A 19,391-nucleotide genomic window follows, 5' to 3' on the forward strand; every position below is an offset into this window, starting at 1 on the left:
TCTAGAACCCTCAGAACTACAGTGCTATGATGTCACTCACTTCCACAGGCCTTGCAGAGTGTAAACAACAACAACCCAGCTTTGTTGTGTATGTAACCATAGGGATTTGTGATGTCACCTAGAACCTTCACAGCAGCGACAGCTTTATGAGGAGCATCAGCACTGCTCTGCCTGAGCAGAACCATCACCGCCATAGGTTGTCAAATAACCCGGGTTTAACCCACACAGGTAAGTCCAATGGGGTGCAGGCATGTCCTCTATGCTTACAGCTTCCCGTGGGTGTTGGTTTGATACCGTTTGGGGACAGCCAAGGAGGCATCTGCAGGCAACAAAGGTAGGTGTGTGCTTGTGTGTGTGTTTCCTATGCAGATCCTAAGCCCAGTGTCACATGCAAGTAGGAGGAGTAAGAAGGGTTCCTGGCAAATCCGGGTTATGGATTGCATTTAAAAAGGCCCCGTGGGAGTGCAATGGGCCCCTGTCTTGCTGCTTAGCAATAATGGTATGGGTTTAGGTTCTGCTGTGTGTACTGGTGGTTGACTGCCCCCCAGCCCAGAGTGTGCATGGAAAATTGTCTGGCAGCCTCCCTGACAGCAAGCAGTGATAGTGCCCATGAAGGGCACCTTGTTGGGCCCGCCCCTTTCACGGTTATCGCTTCTCGGCCTTTTGGCTAAGATCAAGTGTAGTATCTGTTCTTATCAGTTTAATATCTGATACGTCCCCTATCTGGGGACCATATATTAAATGGATTTTTGAGAACGGGGGCCGATTTCGAAGCTTGCTTCCGTCGCCCTATGCATTGACCCGATATGGCAGTATCTTCAGGTACAGTGCACCACCCCCTTACAGGGTTAAAAAGAAAGATTCCTACTTTCATTGCTACCTGCTTGCTGGCTAGCCAGCTAGCCAGCCCTGTGGGCCTTGCTGCTGCTGCAGCCAAAAAACAAAAGGTGGTGCTGCTGCTGCTTCTGCTGCTTCTGCTTCTGCTTGTGTCTGGCCGCTGTTGGAGCGTCCAGGCACAGGACTTCTGCTGCTGCTGACTAAATGGCCTCCTTAATTGGATCATTTGAGTAGCCAGCACACCTGTGCAGGTAGGGCATGACATGATAGGCAGCTGCCTTGATAGCGGGTGGGTGCTGAATGTTCCTAATTGACAAAATAAGATTAATGCTTATGAAGAAATATAAAATCTCATCCCTTCCCCAATATCGCGCCACACCCCTACCCCTTAATTCCCTGGTTGAACTTGATGGACATATGTCTTTTTTCGACCGTACTAACTATGTAACTATGTAACATAACATGGGGGGGGGGGGGGTCTCCTGGCTGTTCACACAGGTGTGTTATTGCTGTACATTGACCATGCATTGCTTCTGTGGTATTGCAAAGGCAAAGACAAATGCTTCCAGCCATCCATTGCACTAATGGATTGGTCATCAGCTGGCTGTCTATGTCCCGCATCAATATAGACCAAAGTACAGAGGGTTAGGCTATGCTATTGTGCACCTTCCTGATGCATCAGAAGGTGTGAGGCCCTTGCTAAATTCTGTGCACAGACTTTGAGATCTATACTTTAGACTGTATCTAAACCTGCTCCAACATGGACTGACATTCTGGCCTACTTTCAGCCGATGCGACTTGTCTGTCGCTGAACAGTCGCTTTTTATGTATTCAGCACCTATGTATAATGTTGTAAAAATGCTCTAGAAGCTAAAGTCGCAGAAATGTCACACATATTTGGCCTGCAACTTTCTGTGCGACAAATTCAGACAGGAAAAATCAGTATAAATCCTTACAAAATTATCCCCCAGTGTCTCCATCTGCTGGCGGTATTGAATAAGCATTGCTGCACTGATGGGGTATGCATTAGACGAAAAAAAAGAAGAAAAAGAAGAATAATACGCCCAGAAAAGAGGCGAAAAGGAGAAAAACGTAAAAAAACGTGAAAAAAAAGTAAGAGGAAGAGAAGGGAAAAAAAGGTGGAAATGGGTTTAAAAGTGATTTCGGCGGAGAAATATATATATATATATATATATATATATATATATATACGCGCACACACACACATATATATAAACGTATTCTCCGTTGAGATATTGCAGCCGCTGCTGTGTCCAGGCCCAGGAGCCTTAGCACTGTGCTGTGATGTCACTCAATACCACTGACATCACTAGGTGTAAACAACATCTCTCCTTTGCTGTGTATGTGACTATGGAGCTGTTTGGTGATGTCGTCTATTATGGCCTTCATAGAAGCAACAGGAGATTGTTGCATCCATCTAGAACCCTCAGAACTACAGTGCTATGATGTCACTCACTTCCACAGGCCTTGCAGAGTGTAAACAACAACAACCCAGCTTTGTTGTGTATGTAACCATAGGGATTTGTGATGTCACCTAGAACCTTCACAGCAGCGACAGCTTTATGAGGAGCATCAGCACTGCTCTGCCTGAGCAGAACCATCACCGCCATAGGTTGTCAAATAACCCGGGTTTAACCCACACAGGTAAGTCCAATGGGGTGCAGGCATGTCCTCTATGCTTACAGCTTCCCGTGGGTGTTGGTTTGATACCGTTTGGGGACAGCCAAGGAGGCATCTGCAGGCAACAAAGGTAGGTGTGTGCTTGTGTGTGTGTTTCCTATGCAGATCCTAAGCCCAGTGTCACATGCAAGTAGGAGGAGTAAGAAGGGTTACTGGCAAATCCGGGTTATGGATTGCATTTAAAAAGGCCCCGTGGGAGTGCAATGGGCCCCTGTCTTGCTGCTTAGCAATAATGGTATGGGTTTAGGTTCTGCTGTGTGTACTGGTGGTTGACTGCCCCCCAGCCCAGAGTGTGCATGGAAAATTGTCTGGCAGCCTCCCTGACAGCAAGCAGTGATAGTGCCCATGAAGGGCACCTTGTTGGGCCCGCCCCTTTCACGGTTATCGCTTCTCGGCCTTTTGGCTAAGATCAAGTGTAGTATCTGTTCTTATCAGTTTAATATCTGATACGTCCCCTATCTGGGGACCATATATTAAATGGATTTTTGAGAACGGGGGCCGATTTCGAAGCTTGCTTCCGTCGCCCTATGCATTGACCCGATATGGCAGTATCTTCGGGTACAGTGCACCACCCCCTTACAGGGTTAAAAAGAAAGATTCCTACTTTCATTGCTACCTGCTTGCTGGCTAGCCAGCTAGCCAGCCCTGTGGGCCTTGCTGCTGCTGCAGCCAAAAAACAAAAGGTGGTGCTGCTGCTGCTTCTGCTGCTTCTGCTTCTGCTTGTGTCTGGCCGCTGTTGGAGCGTCCAGGCACAGGACTTCTGCTGCTGCTGACTAAATGGCCTCCTTAATTGGATCATTTGAGTAGCCAGCACACCTGTGCAGGTAGGGCATGACATGATAGGCAGCTGCCTTGATAGCGGGTGGGTGCTGAATGTTCCTAATTGACAAAATAAGATTAATGCTTATGAAGAAATATAAAATCTCATCCCTTCCCCAATATCGCGCCACACCCCTACCCCTTAATTCCCTGGTTGAACTTGATGGACATATGTCTTTTTTCGACCGTACTAACTATGTAACTATGTAACATAACATGGGGGGGGGGGGGGTCTCCTGGCTGTTCACACAGGTGTGTCATTGCTGTACATTGACCATGCATTGCTTCTGTGGTATTGCAAAGGCAAAGACAAATGCTTCCAGCCATCCATTGCACTAATGGATTGGTCATCAGCTGGCTGTCTATGTCCCGCATCAATATAGACCAAAGTACAGAGGGTTAGGCTATGCTATTGTGCACATACCTGATGCATCAGAAGGTGCGAGGCCCTTGCTAAATTCTGTGCACAGACTTTGAGATCTATACTTTAGACTGTATCTAAACCTGCTCCAACATGGACTGACATTCTGGCCTACTTTCAGCCGATGCGACTTGTCTGTCGCTGAACAGTCGCTTTTTATGTATTCAGCACCTATGTATAATGTTGTAAAAATGCTCTAGAAGCTAAAGTCGCAGAAATGTCACACATATTTGGCCTGCAACTTTCTGTGCGACAAATTCAGACAGGAAAAATCAGTATAAATCCTTAGAAAATTATCCCCCAGTGTCTCCATCTGCTGGCGGTATTGAATAAGCATTGCTGCACTGATGGGGTATGCATTAGACGAAAAAAAAGAAGAAAAAGAAGAATAATACGCCCAGAAAAGAGGCGAAAAGGAGAAAAACGTAAAAAAAACGTGAAAAAAAAGTAAGAGGAAGAGAAGTGAAAAAAAGGTGGAAATGGGTTTAAAAGTGATTTCGGCGGAGAAATATATATATATATATATATATACGCGCACACACACACATATATATAAACGTATTCTCCGTTGAGATATTGCAGCCGCTGCTGTGTCCAGGCCCAGGAGCCTTAGCACTGTGCTGTGATGTCACTCAATACCACTGACATCACTAGGTGTAAACAACATCTCTCCTTTGCTGTGTATGTGACTATGGAGCTGTTTGGTGATGTCGTCTATTATGGCCTTCATAGAAGCAACAGGAGATTGTTGCATCCATCTAGAACCCTCAGAACTACAGTGCTATGATGTCACTCACTTCCACAGGCCTTGCAGAGTGTAAACAACAACAACCCAGCTTTGTTGTGTATGTAACCATAGGGATTTGTGATGTCACCTAGAACCTTCACAGCAGCGACAGCTTTATGAGGAGCATCAGCACTGCTCTGCCTGAGCAGAACCATCACCGCCATAGGTTGTCAAATAACCCGGGTTTAACCCACACAGGTAAGTCCAATGGGGTGCAGGCATGTCCTCTATGCTTACAGCTTCCCGTGGGTGTTGGTTTGATACCGTTTGGGGACAGCCAAGGAGGCATCTGCAGGCAACAAAGGTAGGTGTGTGCTTGTGTGTGTGTTTCCTATGCAGATCCTAAGCCCAGTGTCACATGCAAGTAGGAGGAGTAAGAAGGGTTCCTGGCAAATCCGGGTTATGGATTGCATTTAAAAAGGCCCCGTGGGAGTGCAATGGGCCCCTGTCTTGCTGCTTAGCAATAATGGTATGGGTTTAGGTTCTGCTGTGTGTACTGGTGGTTGACTGCCCCCCAGCCCAGAGTGTGCATGGAAAATTGTCTGGCAGCCTCCCTGACAGCAAGCAGTGATAGTGCCCATGAAGGGCACCTTGTTGGGCCCGCCCCTTTCACGGTTATCGCTTCTCGGCCTTTTGGCTAAGATCAAGTGTAGTATCTGTTCTTATCAGTTTAATATCTGATACGTCCCCTATCTGGGGACCATATATTAAATGGATTTTTGAGAACGGGGGCTGATTTCGAAGCTTGCTTCCGTCGCCCTATGCATTGACCCGATATGGCAGTATCTTCGGGTACAGTGCACCACCCCCTTACAGGGTTAAAAAGAAAGATTCCTACTTTCATTGCTACCTGCTTGCTGGCTAGCCAGCTAGCCAGCCCTGTGGGCCTTGCTGCTGCTGCAGCCAAAAAACAAAAGGTGGTGCTGCTGCTGCTTCTGCTGCTTCTGCTTCTGCTTGTGTCTGGCCGCTGTTGGAGCGTCCAGGCACAGGACTGCTGCTGCTGCTGACTAAATGGCCTCCTTAATTGGATCATTTGAGTAGCCAGCACACCTGTGCAGGTAGGGCATGACATGATAGGCAGCTGCCTTGATAGCGGGTGGGTGCTGAATGTTCCTAATTGACAAAATAAGATTAATGCTTATGAAGAAATATAAAATCTCATCCCTTCCCCAATATCGCGCCACACCCCTACCCCTTAATTCCCTGGTTGAACTTGATGGACATATGTCTTTTTTCGACCGTACTAACTATGTAACTATGTAACATAACATGGGGGGGGGGGGGGTCTCCTGGCTGTTCACACAGGTGTGTCATTGCTGTACATTGACCATGCATTGCTTCTGTGGTATTGCAAAGGCAAAGACAAATGCTTCCAGCCATCCATTGCACTAATGGATTGGTCATCAGCTGGCTGTCTATGTCCCGCATCAATATAGACCAAAGTACAGAGGGTTAGGCTATGCTATTGTGCACCTACCTGATGCATCAGAAGGTGCGAGGCCCTTGCTAAATTCTGTGCACAGACTTTGAGATCTATACTTTAGACTGTATCTAAACCTGCTCCAACATGGACTGACATTCTGGCCTACTTTCAGCCGATGCGACTTGTCTGTCGCTGAACAGTCGCTTTTTATGTATTCAGCACCTATGTATAATGTTGTAAAAATGCTCTAGAAGCTAAAGTCGCAGAAATGTCACACATATTTGGCCTGCAACTTTCTGTGCGACAAATTCAGACAGGAAAAATCAGTATAAATCCTTAGAAAATTATCCCCCAGTGTCTCCATCTGCTGGCGGTATTGAATAAGCATTGCTGCACTGATGGGGTATGCATTAGACGAAAAAAAAGAAGAAAAAGAAGAATAATACGCCCAGAAAAGAGGCGAAAGGGAGAAAAACGTAAAAAAACGTGAAAAAAAAGTAAGAGGAAGAGAAGGGAAAAAAAGGTGGAAATGGGTTTAAAAGTGATTTCGGCGGAGAAATATATATATATATATATATATATATATATATATATACGCGCACACACACACATATATATAAACGTATTCTCCGTTGAGATATTGCAGCCGCTGCTGTGTCCAGGCCCAGGAGCCTTAGCACTGTGCTGTGATGTCACTCAATACCACTGACATCACTAGGTGTAAACAACATCTCTCCTTTGCTGTGTATGTGACTATGGAGCTGTTTGGTGATGTCGTCTATTATGGCCTTCATAGAAGCAACAGGAGATTGTTGCATCCATCTAGAACCCTCAGAACTACAGTGCTATGATGTCACTCACTTCCACAGGCCTTGCAGAGTGTAAACAACAACAACCCAGCTTTGTTGTGTATGTAACCATAGGGATTTGTGATGTCACCTAGAACCTTCACAGCAGCGACAGCTTTATGAGGAGCATCAGCACTGCTCTGCCTGAGCAGAACCATCACCGCCATAGGTTGTCAAATAACCCGGGTTTAACCCGCACAGGTAAGTCCAATGGGGTGCAGGCATGTCCTCTATGCTTACAGCTTCCCGTGGGTGTTGGTTTGATACCGTTTGGGGACAGCCAAGGAGGCATCTGCAGGCAACAAAGGTAGGTGTGTGCTTGTGTGTGTGTTTCCTATGCAGATCCTAAGCCCAGTGTCACATGCAAGTAGGAGGAGTAAGAAGGGTTCCTGGCAAATCCGGGTTATGGATTGCATTTAAAAAGGCCCCGTGGGAGTGCAATGGGCCCCTGTCTTGCTGCTTAGCAATAATGGTATGGGTTTAGGTTCTGCTGTGTGTACTGGTGGTTGACTGCCCCCCAGCCCAGAGTGTGCATGGAAAATTGTCTGGCAGCCTCCCTGACAGCAAGCAGTGATAGTGCCCATGAAGGGCACCTTGTTGGGCCCGCCCCTTTCACGGTTATCGCTTCTCGGCCTTTTGGCTAAGATCAAGTGTAGTATCTGTTCTTAGTTTAATATCTGATACGTCCCCTATCTGGGGACCATATATTAAATGGATTTTTGAGAACGGGGGCCGATTTCGAAGCTTGCTTCCGTCGCCCTATGCATTGACCCGATATGGCAGTATCTTCGGGTACAGTGCACCACCCCCTTACAGGGTTAAAAAGAAAGATTCCTACTTTCATTGCTACCTGCTTGCTGGCTAGCCAGCTAGCCAGCCCTGTGGGCCTTGCTGCTGCTGCAGCCAAAAAACAAAAGGTGGTGCTGCTGCTGCTTCTGCTGCTTCTGCTTCTGCTTGTGTCTGGCCGCTGTTGGAGCGTCCAGGCACAGGACTTCTGCTGCTGCTGACTAAATGGCCTCCTTAATTGGATCATTTGAGTAGCCAGCACACCTGTGCAGGTAGGGCATGACATGATAGGCAGCTGCCTTGATAGCGGGTGGGTGCTGAATGTTCCTAATTGACAAAATAAGATTAATGCTTATGAAGAAATATAAAATCTCATCCCTTCCCCAATATCGCGCCACACCCCTACCCCTTAATTCCCTGGTTGAACTTGATGGACATATGTCTTTTTTCGACCGTACTAACTATGTAACTATGTAACATAACATGGGGGGGGGGGGTCTCCTGGCTGTTCACACAGGTGTGTCATTGCTGTACATTGACCATGCATTGCTTCTGTGGTATTGCAAAGGCAAAGACAAATGCTTCCAGCCATCCATTGCACTAATGGATTGGTCATCAGCTGGCTGTCTATGTCCCGCATCAATATAGACCAAAGTACAGAGGGTTAGGCTATGCTATTGTGCACCTACCTGATGCATCAGAAGGTGCGAGGCCCTTGCTAAATTCTGTGCACAGACTTTGAGATCTATACTTTAGACTGTATCTAAACCTGCTCCAACATGGACTGACATTCTGGCCTACTTTCAGCCGATGCGACTTGTCTGTCGCTGAACAGTCGCTTTTTATGTATTCAGCACCTATGTATAATGTTGTAAAAATGCTCTAGAAGCTAAAGTCGCAGAAATGTCACACATATTTGGCCTGCAACTTTCTGTGCGACAAATTCAGACAGGAAAAATCAGTATAAATCCTTAGAAAATTATCCCCCAGTGTCTCCATCTGCTGGCGGTATTGAATAAGCATTGCTGCACTGATGGGGTATGCATTAGACGAAAAAAAAGAAGAAAAAGAAGAATAATACGCCCAGAAAAGAGGCGAAAAGGAGAAAAACGTAAAAAAACGTGAAAAAAAAGTAAGAGGAAGAGAAGGGAAAAAAAGGTGGAAATGGGTTTAAAAGTGATTTCGGCGGAGAAATATATATATATATATATATATATATATATATATATATATATATATATATACGCGCACACACACACATATATATAAACGTATTCTCCGTTGAGATATTGCAGCCGCTGCTGTGTCCAGGCCCAGGAGCCTTAGCACTGTGCTGTGATGTCACTCAATACCACTGACATCACTAGGTGTAAACAACATCTCTCCTTTGCTGTGTATGTGACTATGGAGCTGTTTGGTGATGTCGTCTATTATGGCCTTCATAGAAGCAACAGGAGATTGTTGCATCCATCTAGAACCCTCAGAACTACAGTGCTATGATGTCACTCACTTCCACAGGCCTTGCAGAGTGTAAACAACAACAACCCAGCTTTGTTGTGTATGTAACCATAGGGATTTGTGATGTCACTTAGAACCTTCACAGCAGCGACAGCTTTATGAGGAGCATCAGCACTGCTCTGCCTGAGCAGAACCATCACCGCCATAGGTTGTCAAATAACCCGGGTTTAACCCACACAGGTAAGTCCAATGGGGTGCAGGCATGTCCTCTATGCTTACAGCTTCCCGTGGGTGTTGGTTTGATACCGTTTGGGGACAGCCAAGGAGGCATCTGCAGGCAACAAAGGTAGGTGTGTGCTTGTGTGTGTGTTTCCTATGCAGATCCTAAGCCCAGTGTCACATGCAAGTAGGAGGAGTAAGAAGGGTTCCTGGCAAATCCGGGTTATGGATTGCATTTAAAAAGGCCCCGTGGGAGTGCAATGGGCCCCTGTCTTGCTGCTTAGCAATAATGGTATGGGTTTAGGTTCTGCTGTGTGTACTGGTGGTTGACTGCCCCCCAGCCCAGAGTGTGCATGGAAAATTGTCTGGCAGCCTCCCTGACAGCAAGCAGTGATAGTGCCCATGAAGGGCACCTTGTTGGGCCCGCCCCTTTCACGGTTATCGCTTCTCGGCCTTTTGGCTAAGATCAAGTGTAGTATTTGCTTGCTTGATCTGGCTGGAAGGTGCCCGGGGTACCCGCTCCTTTTCCCTGGGGGATCGTTCCATCTTTTGGAGGGACTAAACCCCCTTGCTGACATCAGGGTAGCGGCTTAGTCCCCGGGCAACGAGGAGCGATCACCACCTACCTGCTTGCAGTAGGGGAGGTGTTTTGTTCTGCGATGGAGGAGGCTGGCAAGACAGAAGATCCTGCTGTAGGTGTACCTAGCTACGCCAGACTACGAAATGGAGTTCGTGTTACTCTTTTGGACCCTGAGAAGAAGGAGAGAGGCTTATTTTTCGTAGTGGAAGAGATTTTGTTCAAGCTCTTTGAGCTGAAGAAGGAACAGATTTTATCCATGCTGGAATTTCCAAGAAGTGGTATCTATGACGTGGTTCTGGTTTCGGAGGAGGACTGTGGTATGTTCTGCAATAAAGCATTGCTGTGGAAGTCGCACCCTGTGTTGGGAGGGGTAGAGATTACTCCCCATTTTCCGACGCAGGAAAGACTTCTAACTGTAAGGATGTACAGTCCGTATATCCCAGAAGAGGAGATTGTTTTGTTCCTTTCCAGATTCTGTGAGGAGGTGAAGCCAAAAGGCAAGATATATAATCAATTCGGTCTTTGGACGACGAAGTGGAAATTTCAAGTAAAGTTTCAGAAAGCACCTGATGGAAGGCTAATGTATCCGCCTGGTCGTTTTAAGATTGGTACAGTTAATGGGGACCTGTTCTTTTCTGGCATGGACGACTTTTGTCGAAAGTGTAAGAAGTACGGGCATAGGAAAGATTTCTGCGACATCTTGTGGTGCTATAAATGTCAAGGAGAAGGCCATGAACCAGAAGCATGTAAAGAAAAGAAAAAATGTCACCTATGTGGTGATGAGGGGCATCTGGTAGGCACGTGTCCTAAGAGGAAGAAGAAGAAGAAGGAGGGTATGAAAAGAAATAGAGAGGAGGAAATTGAGGTGAGTGAAGAACCGGAAGGGGAAGAAGCTCCAACTAGAAAAGTGGTGGAGGAGAAGAAAAGGAAAGAAAATGAAGAAGATGAATTTATACCGGTAAGGTATGGAGGCTCTCTTGATGTTGTTTTCGAGAGTGTGACAAATAAAGAGAAAAAGGCCTTTGACAAGGATTTGGGTAGTCTAAAAGAAAGATTGGGATACAAAATCAATGAAGCAAGGGATAAAGTTTATCGTTCGTTTCACGCAGATGTGGATAGATTTGTGGAAACATACAAAGTTCCGGCGTGGCTGGCGGTTCCAGCTAAAAGTGAGATGCAGAGAGGTGCAATAACTTGTGGTTTCCTAGAGTTCTTGATGGTTTTTGCATGGAGAAGAGGAATGACCTTTTGGTAAACCTCTTTGGTGAAATATTGCATGGTTAGTTTTGGTAAAATATTTTTTTATGTTTTAAATATGGTTTCTTTTATTGTTAAAAAAGATAAAGAAATAAAGAAAAACGGTTTTCCTGATGATGAACAAAAAAAAATCAAGCTCAAATAAGAACTTAGAGCTCTGATGGAGTTCTGAGGGTTAACTTAAAAATCTGTTCTTATCAGTTTAATATCTGATACGTCCCCTATCTGGGGACCATATATTAAATGGATTTTTGAGAACGGGGGCCGATTTCGAAGCTTGCTTCCGTCGCCCTATGCATTGACCCGATATGGCAGTATCTTCGGGTACAGTGCACCACCCCCTTACAGGGTTAAAAAGAAAGATTCCTACTTTCATTGCTACCTGCTTGCTGGCTAGCCAGCTAGCCAGCCCTGTGGGCCTTGCTGCTGCTGCAGCCAAAAAACAAAAGGTGGTGCTGCTTCTGCTGCTTCTGCTTCTGCTTGTGTCTGGCCGCTGTTGGAGCGTCCAGGCACAGGACTTCTGCTGCTGCTGACTAAATGGCCTCCTTAATTGGATCATTTGAGTAGCCAGCACACCTGTGCAGGTAGGGCATGACATGATAGGCAGCTGCCTTGATAGCGGGTGGGTGCTGAATGTTCCTAATTGACAAAATAAGATTAATGCTTATGAAGAAATATAAAATCTCATCCCTTCCCCAATATCGCGCCACACCCCTACCCCTTAATTCCCTGGTTGAACTTGATGGACATATGTCTTTTTTCGACCGTACTAACTATGTAACTATGTAACATAACATGGGGGGGGGTCTCCTGGCTGTTCACACAGGTGTGTCATTGCTGTACATTGACCATGCATTGCTTCTGTGGTATTGCAAAGGCAAAGACAAATGCTTCCAGCCATCCATTGCACTAATGGATTGGTCATCAGCTGGCTGTCTATGTCCCGCATCAATATAGACCAAAGTACAGAGGGTTAGGCTATGCTATTGTGCACCTACCTGATGCATCAGAAGGTGCGAGGCCCTTGCTAAATTCTGTGCACAGACTTTGAGATCTATACTTTAGACTGTATCTAAACCTGCTCCAACATGGACTGACATTCTGGCCTACTTTCAGCCGATGCGACTTGTCTGTCGCTGAACAGTCGCTTTTTATGTATTCAGCACCTATGTATAATGTTGTAAAAATGCTCTAGAAGCTAAAGTCGCAGAAATGTCACACATATTTGGCCTGCAACTTTCTGTGCGACAAATTCAGACAGGAAAAATCAGTATAAATCCTTAGAAAATTATCCCCCAGTGTCTCCATCTGCTGGCGGTATTGAATAAGCATTGCTGCACTGATGGGGTATGCATTAGACGAAAAAAAAGAAGAAAAAGAAGAATAATACGCCCAGAAAAGAGGCGAAAAGGAGAAAAATGTAAAAAAACGTGAAAAAAAAGTAAGAGGAAGAGAAGGGAAAAAAAGGTGGAAATGGGTTTAAAAGTGATTTCGGCGGAGAAATATATATATATATATATATATATATATATATATATATATATATACGCGCACACACACACATATATATAAACGTATTCTCCGTTGAGATATTGCAGCCGCTGCTGTGTCCAGGCCCAGGAGCCTTAGCACTGTGCTGTGATGTCACTCAATACCACTGACATCACTAGGTGTAAACAACATCTCTCCTTTGCTGTGTATGTGACTATGGAGCTGTTTGGTGATGTCGTCTATTATGGCCTTCATAGAAGCAACAGGAGATTGTTGCATCCATCTAGAACCCTCAGAACTACAGTGCTATGATGTCACTCACTTCCACAGGCCTTGCAGAGTGTAAACAACAACAACCCAGCTTTGTTGTGTATGTAACCATAGGGATTTGTGATGTCACCTAGAACCTTCACAGCAGCGACAGCTTTATGAGGAGCATCAGCACTGCTCTGCCTGAGCAGAACCATCACCGCCATAGGTTGTCAAATAACCCGGGTTTAACCCACACAGGTAAGTCCAATGGGGTGCAGGCATGTCCTCTATGCTTACAGCTTCCCGTGGGTGTTGGTTTGATACCGTTTGGGGACAGCCAAGGAGGCATCTGCAGGCAACAAAGGTAGGTGTGTGCTTGTGTGTGTGTTTCCTATGCAGATCCTAAGCCCAGTGTCACATGCAAGTAGGAGGAGTAAGAAGGGTTCCTGGCAAATCCGGGTTATGGATTGCATTTAAAAAGGCCCCGTGGGAGTGCAATGGGCCCCTGTCTTGCTGCTTAGCAATAATGGTATGGGTTTAGGTTCTGCTGTGTGTACTGGTGGTTGACTGCCCCCCAGCCCAGAGTGTGCATGGAAAATTGTCTGGCAGCCTCCCTGACAGCAAGCAGTGATAGTGCCCATGAAGGGCACCTTGTTGGGCCCGCCCCTTTCACGGTTATCGCTTCTCGGCCTTTTGGCTAAGATCAAGTGTAGTATCTGTTCTTATCAGTTTAATATCTGATACGTCCCCTATCTGGGGACCATATATTAAATGGATTTTTGAGAACGGGGGCCGATTTCGAAGCTTGCTTCCGTCGCCCTATGCATTGACCCGATATGGCAGTATCTTCGGGTACAGTGCACCACCCCCTTACAGGGTTAAAAAGAAAGATTCCTACTTTCATTGCTACCTGCTTGCTGGCTAGCCAGCTAGCCAGCCCTGTGGGCCTTGCTGCTGCTGCAGCCAAAAAACAAAAGGTGGTGCTGCTGCTGCTTCTGCTTCTGCTTGTGTCTGGCCGCTGTTGGAGCGTCCAGGCACAGGACTTCTGCTGCTGCTGACTAAATGGCCTCCTTAATTGGATCATTTGAGTAGCCAGCACACCTGTGCAGGTAGGGCATGACATGATAGGCAGCTGCCTTGATAGCGGGTGGGTGCTGAATGTTCCTAATTGACAAAATAAGATTAATGCTTATGAAGAAATATAAAATCTCATCCCTTCCCCAATATCGCGCCACACCCCTACCCCTTAATTCCCTGGTTGAACTTGATGGACATATGTCTTTTTTCGACCGTACTAACTATGTAACTATGTAACATAACATGGGGGGGGGGGGGGGGTCTCCTGGCTGTTCACACAGGTGTGTCATTGCTGTACATTGACCATGCATTGCTTCTGTGGTATTGCAAAGGCAAAGACAAATGCTTCCAGCCATCCATTGCACTAATGGATTGGTCATCAGCTGGCTGTCTATGTCCCGCATCAATATAGACCAAAGTACAGAGGGTTAGGCTATGCTATTGTGCACCTACCTGATGCATCAGAAGGTGCGAGGCCCTTGCTAAATTCTGTGCACAGACTTTGAGATCTATACTTTAGACTGTATCTAAACCTGCTCCAACATGGACTGACATTCTGGCCTACTTTCAGCCGATGCGACTTGTCTGTCGCTGAACAGTCGCTTTTTATGTATTCAGCACCTATGTATAATGTTGTAAAAATGCTCTAGAAGCTAAAGTCGCAGAAATGTCACACATATTTGGCCTGCAACTTTCTGTGCGACAAATTCAGACAGGAAAAATCAGTATAAATCCTTAGAAAATTATCCCCCAGTGTCTCCATCTGCTGGCGGTATTGAATAAGCATTGCTGCACTGATGGGGTATGCATTAGACGAAAAAAAAGAAGAAAAAGAAGAATAATACGCCCAGAAAAGAGGCGAAAAGGAGAAAAACGTAAAAAAACGTGAAAAAAAAGTAAGAGGAAGAGAAGGGAAAAAAAGGTGGAAATGGGTTTAAAAGTGATTTCGGCGGAGAAATATATATATATATATATATATATATATATATATATATATATATATATATACGCGCACACACACACATATATATAAACGTATTCTCCGTTGAGATATTGCAGCCGCTGCTGTGTCCAGGCCCAGGAGCCTTAGCACTGTGCTGTGATGTCACTCAATACCACTGACATCACTAGGTGTAAACAACATCTCTCCTTTGCTGTGTATGTGACTATGGAGCTGTTTGGTGATGTCGTCTATTATGGCCTTCATAGAAGCAACAGGAGATTGTTGCATCCATCTAGAACCCTCAGAACTACAGTGCTATGATGTCACTCACTTCCACAGGCCTTGCAGAGTGTAAACAACAACAACCCAGCTTTGTTGTGTATGTAACCATAGGGATTTGTGATGTCACCTAGAACCTTCACAGCAGCGACAGCTTTATGAGGAGCATCAGCACTGCTCTGCCTGAGCAGAACCATCACCGCCATAGGTTGTCAAATAACCCGGGTTTAACCCACACAGGTAAGTCCAATGGGGTGCAGGCATGTCCTCTATGCTTACAGCTTCCCGTGGGTGTTGGTTTGATACCGTTTGGGGACAGCCAAGGAGGCATCTGCAGGCAACAAAGGTAGGTGTGTGCTTGTGTGTGTGTTTCCTATGCAGATCCTAAGCCCAGTGTCACATGCAAGTAGGAGGAGTAAGAAGGGTTCCTGGCAAATCCGGGTTATAGATTGCATTTAAAAAGGCCCCGTGGGAGTTCAATGGGCCCCTGTCTTGCTGCTTAGCAATAATGGTATGGGTTTAGGTTCTGCTGTGTGTACTGGTGGTTGACTGCCCCCCAGCCCAGAGTGTGCATGGAAAATTGTCTGGCAGCCTCCCTGACAGCAAGCAGTGATAGTGCCCATGAAGGGCACCTTGTTGGGCCCGCCCCTTTCACGGTTATCGCTTCTCGGCCTTTTGGCTAAGATCAAGTGTAGTATCTGTTCTTATCAGTTTAATATCTGATACGTCCCCTATCTGGGGACCATATATTAAATGGATTTTTGAGAACGGGGGCCGATTTCGAAGCTTGCTTCCGTCGCCCTATGCATTGACCCGATATGGCAGTATCTTCGGGTACAGTGCACCACCCCCTTACAGGGTTAAAAAGAAAGATTCCTACTTTCATTGCTACCTGCTTGCTGGCTAGCCAGCTAGCCAGCCCTGTGGGCCTTGCTGCTGCTGCTGCAGCCAAAAAACAAAAGGTGGTGCTGCTGCTGCTTCTGCTGCTTCTGCTTCTGCTTGTGTCTGGCCGCTGTTGGAGCGTCCAGGCACAGGACTTCTGCTGCTGCTGACTAAATGGCCTCCTTAATTGGATCATTTGAGTAGCCAGCACACCTGTGCAGGTAGGGCATGACATGATAGGCAGCTGCCTTGATAGCGGGTGGGTGCTGAATGTTCCTAATTGACAAAATAAGATTAATGCTTATGAAGAAATATAAAATCTCATCCCTTCCCCAATATCGCGCCACACCCCTACCCCTTAATTCCCTGGTTGAACTTGATGGACATATGTCTTTTTTCGACCGTACTAACTATGTAACTATGTAACATAACATGGGGGGGGGGGGGGTCTCCTGGCTGTTCACACAGGTGTGTCATTGCTGTACATTGACCATGCATTGCTTCTGTGGTATTGCAAAGGCAAAGACAAATGCTTCCAGCCATCCATTGCACTAATGGATTGGTCATCAGCTGGCTGTCTATGTCCCGCATCAATATAGACCAAAGTACAGAGGGTTAGGCTATGCTATTGTGCACCTACCTGATGCATCAGAAGGTGCGAGGCCCTTGCTAAATTCTGTGCACAGACTTTGAGATCTATACTTTAGACTGTATCTAAACCTGCTCCAACATGGACTGACATTCTGGCCTACTTTCAGCCGATGCGACTTGTCTGTCGCTGAACAGTCGCTTTTTATGTATTCAGCACCTATGTATAATGTTGTAAAAATGCTCTAGAAGCTAAAGTCGCAGAAATGTCACACATATTTGGCCTGCAACTTTCTGTGCGACAAATTCAGACAGGAAAAATCAGTATAAATCCTTAGAAAATTATCCCCCAGTGTCTCCATCTGCTGGCGGTATTGAATAAGCATTGCTGCACTGATGGGGTATGCATTAGACGAAAAAAAAGAAGAAAAAGAAGAATAATACGCCCAGAAAAGAGGCGAAAAGGAGAAAAACGTAAAAAAACGTGAAAAAAAAGTAAGAGGAAGAGAAGGGAAAAAAAGGTGGAAATGGGTTTAAAAGTGATTTCGGCGGAGAAATATATATATATATATATATATATATATATATATATATATATACGCGCACACACACACATATATATAAACGTATTCTCCGTTGAGATATTGCAGCCGCTGCTGTGTCCAGGCCCAGGAGCCTTAGCACTGTGCTGTGATGTCACTCAATACCACTGACATCACTAGGTGTAAACAACATCTCTCCTTTGCTGTGTATGTGACTATGGAGCTGTTTGGTGATGTCGTCTATTATGGCCTTCATAGAAGCAACAGGAGATTGTTGCATCCATCTAGAACCCTCAGAACTACAGTGCTATGATGTCACTCACTTCCACAGGCCTTGCAGAGTGTAAACAACAACAACCCAGCTTTGTTATGTATGTAACCATAGGGATTTGTGATGTCACCTAGAACCTTCACAGCAGCGACAGCTTTATGAGGAGCATCAGCACTGCTCTGCCTGAGCAGAACCATCACCGCCATAGGTTGTCAAATAACCCGGGTTTAACCCACACAGGTAAGTCCAATGGGGTGCAGGCATGTCCTCTATGCTTACAGCTTCCCGTGGGTGTTGGTTTGATACCGTTTGGGGACAGCCAAGGAGGCATCTGCAGGCAACAAAGGTAGGTGTGTGCTTGTGTGTGTGTTTCCTATGCAGATCCTAAGCCCAGTGTCACATGCAAGTAGGAGGAGTAAGAAGGGTTCCTGGCAAATCCGGGTTATGGATTGCATTTAAAAAGGCCCCGTGGGAGTGCAATGGGCCCCTGTCTTGCTGCTTAGCAATAATGGTATGGGTTTAGGTTCTGCTGTGTGTACTGGTGGTTGACTGCCCCCCAGCCCAGAGTGTGCATGGAAAATTGTCTGGCAGCCTCCCTGACAGCAAGCAGTGATAGTGCCCATGAAGGGCACCTTGTTGGGCCCGCCCCTTTCACGGTTATCGCTTCTCGGCCTTTTGGCTAAGATCAAGTGTAGTATCTGTTCTTATCAGTTTAATATCTGATACGTCCCCTATCTGGGGACCATATATTAAATGGATTTTTGAGAACGGGGGCCGATTTCGAAGCTTGCTTCCGTCGCCCTATGCATTGACCCGATATGGCAGTATCTTCGGGTACAGTGCACCACCCCCTTACAGGGTTAAAAAGAAAGATTCCTACTTTCATTGCTACCTGCTTGCTGGCTAGCCAGCTAGCCAGCCCTGTGGGCCTTGCTGCTGCTGCAGCCAAAAAACAAAAGGTGGTGCTGCTGCTGCTTCTGCTGCTTCTGCTTCTGCTTGTGTCTGGCCGCTGTTGGAGCGTCCAGGCACAGGACTTCTGCTGCTGCTGACTAAATGGCCTCCTTAATTGGATCATTTGAGTAGCCAGCACACCTGTGCAGGTAGGGCATGACATGATAGGCAGCTGCCTTGATAGCGGGTGGGTGCTGAATGTTCCTAATTGACAAAATAAGATTAATGCTTATGAAGAAATATAAAATCTCATCCCTTCCCCAATATCGCGCCACACCCCTACCCCTTAATTCCCTGGTTGAACTTGATGGACATATGTCTTTTTTCGACCATACTAACTATGTAACTATGTAACATAACATGGGGGGGGGGGGGTCTCCTGGCTGTTCACACAGGTGTGTCATTGCTGTACATTGACCATGCATTGCTTCTGTGGTATTGCAAAGGCAAAGACAAATGCTTCCAGCCATCCATTGCACTAATGGATTGGTCATCAGCTGGCTGTCTATGTCCCGCATCAATATAGACCAAAGTACAGAGGGTTAGGCTATGCTATTGTGCACCTACCTGATGCATCAGAAGGTGCGAGGCCCTTGCTAAATTCTGTGCACAGACTTTGAGATCTATACTTTAGACTGTATCTAAACCTGCTCCAACATGGACTGACATTCTGGCCTACTTTCAGCCGATGCGACTTGTCTGTCGCTGAACAGTCGCTTTTTATGTATTCAGCACCTATGTATAATGTTGTAAAAATGCTCTAGAAGCTAAAGTCGCAGAAATGTCACACATATTTGGCCTGCAACTTTCTGTGCGACAAATTCAGACAGGAAAAATCAGTATAAATCCTTAGAAAATTATCCCCCAGTGTCTCCATCTGCTGGCGGTATTGAATAAGCATTGCTGCACTGATGGGGTATGCATTAGACGAAAAAAAAGAAGAAAAAGAAGAATAATACGCCCAGAAAAGAGGCGAAAA

General features: G+C 45.9%; 8 non-coding genes and 1 pseudogene across 8 annotated transcripts; all 9 read left to right on the forward strand.

The window, feature by feature from the left end:
• The first annotated feature begins 647 nt into the window (after window positions 1-647).
• LOC130298661 (U2 spliceosomal RNA) lies at window positions 648-838 on the forward strand. The gene has a single exon (XR_008849987.1). It is a non-coding gene; the product is annotated as a U2 spliceosomal RNA (small nuclear RNA).
• Window positions 839-2,921: 2,083 nt separating this feature from the next.
• LOC130298648 (U2 spliceosomal RNA) lies at window positions 2,922-3,112 on the forward strand. The gene has a single exon (XR_008849975.1). It is a non-coding gene; the product is annotated as a U2 spliceosomal RNA (small nuclear RNA).
• A 2,070-nt stretch (window positions 3,113-5,182) lies between these two features.
• LOC130298668 (U2 spliceosomal RNA) lies at window positions 5,183-5,373 on the forward strand. Its single transcript, XR_008849992.1, has one exon. It is a non-coding gene; the product is annotated as a U2 spliceosomal RNA (small nuclear RNA).
• A 2,083-nt stretch (window positions 5,374-7,456) lies between these two features.
• LOC130298665 (U2 spliceosomal RNA) lies at window positions 7,457-7,644 on the forward strand. The gene has a single exon (XR_008849991.1). It is a non-coding gene; the product is annotated as a U2 spliceosomal RNA (small nuclear RNA).
• Window positions 7,645-9,739: 2,095 nt separating this feature from the next.
• On the forward strand, window positions 9,740-9,868 carry LOC130298687 (U2 spliceosomal RNA; annotated as a pseudogene).
• Window positions 9,869-11,287: 1,419 nt separating this feature from the next.
• On the forward strand, window positions 11,288-11,476 carry LOC130298671 (U2 spliceosomal RNA). Its single transcript, XR_008849995.1, has one exon. It is a non-coding gene; the product is annotated as a U2 spliceosomal RNA (small nuclear RNA).
• A 2,080-nt stretch (window positions 11,477-13,556) lies between these two features.
• On the forward strand, window positions 13,557-13,747 carry LOC130298649 (U2 spliceosomal RNA). Its single transcript, XR_008849976.1, has one exon. It is a non-coding gene; the product is annotated as a U2 spliceosomal RNA (small nuclear RNA).
• Window positions 13,748-15,837: 2,090 nt separating this feature from the next.
• LOC130298651 (U2 spliceosomal RNA) lies at window positions 15,838-16,028 on the forward strand. The gene has a single exon (XR_008849977.1). It is a non-coding gene; the product is annotated as a U2 spliceosomal RNA (small nuclear RNA).
• Window positions 16,029-18,120: 2,092 nt separating this feature from the next.
• On the forward strand, window positions 18,121-18,311 carry LOC130298652 (U2 spliceosomal RNA). The gene has a single exon (XR_008849978.1). It is a non-coding gene; the product is annotated as a U2 spliceosomal RNA (small nuclear RNA).
• The last annotated feature ends 1,080 nt before the right edge of the window (window positions 18,312-19,391 follow it).

Source organism: Hyla sarda, unplaced genomic scaffold (assembly GCF_029499605.1).
Source record: "Hyla sarda isolate aHylSar1 unplaced genomic scaffold, aHylSar1.hap1 scaffold_1012, whole genome shotgun sequence".
NCBI classification, from domain to species: Eukaryota; Metazoa; Chordata; class Amphibia; order Anura; family Hylidae; genus Hyla; species Hyla sarda.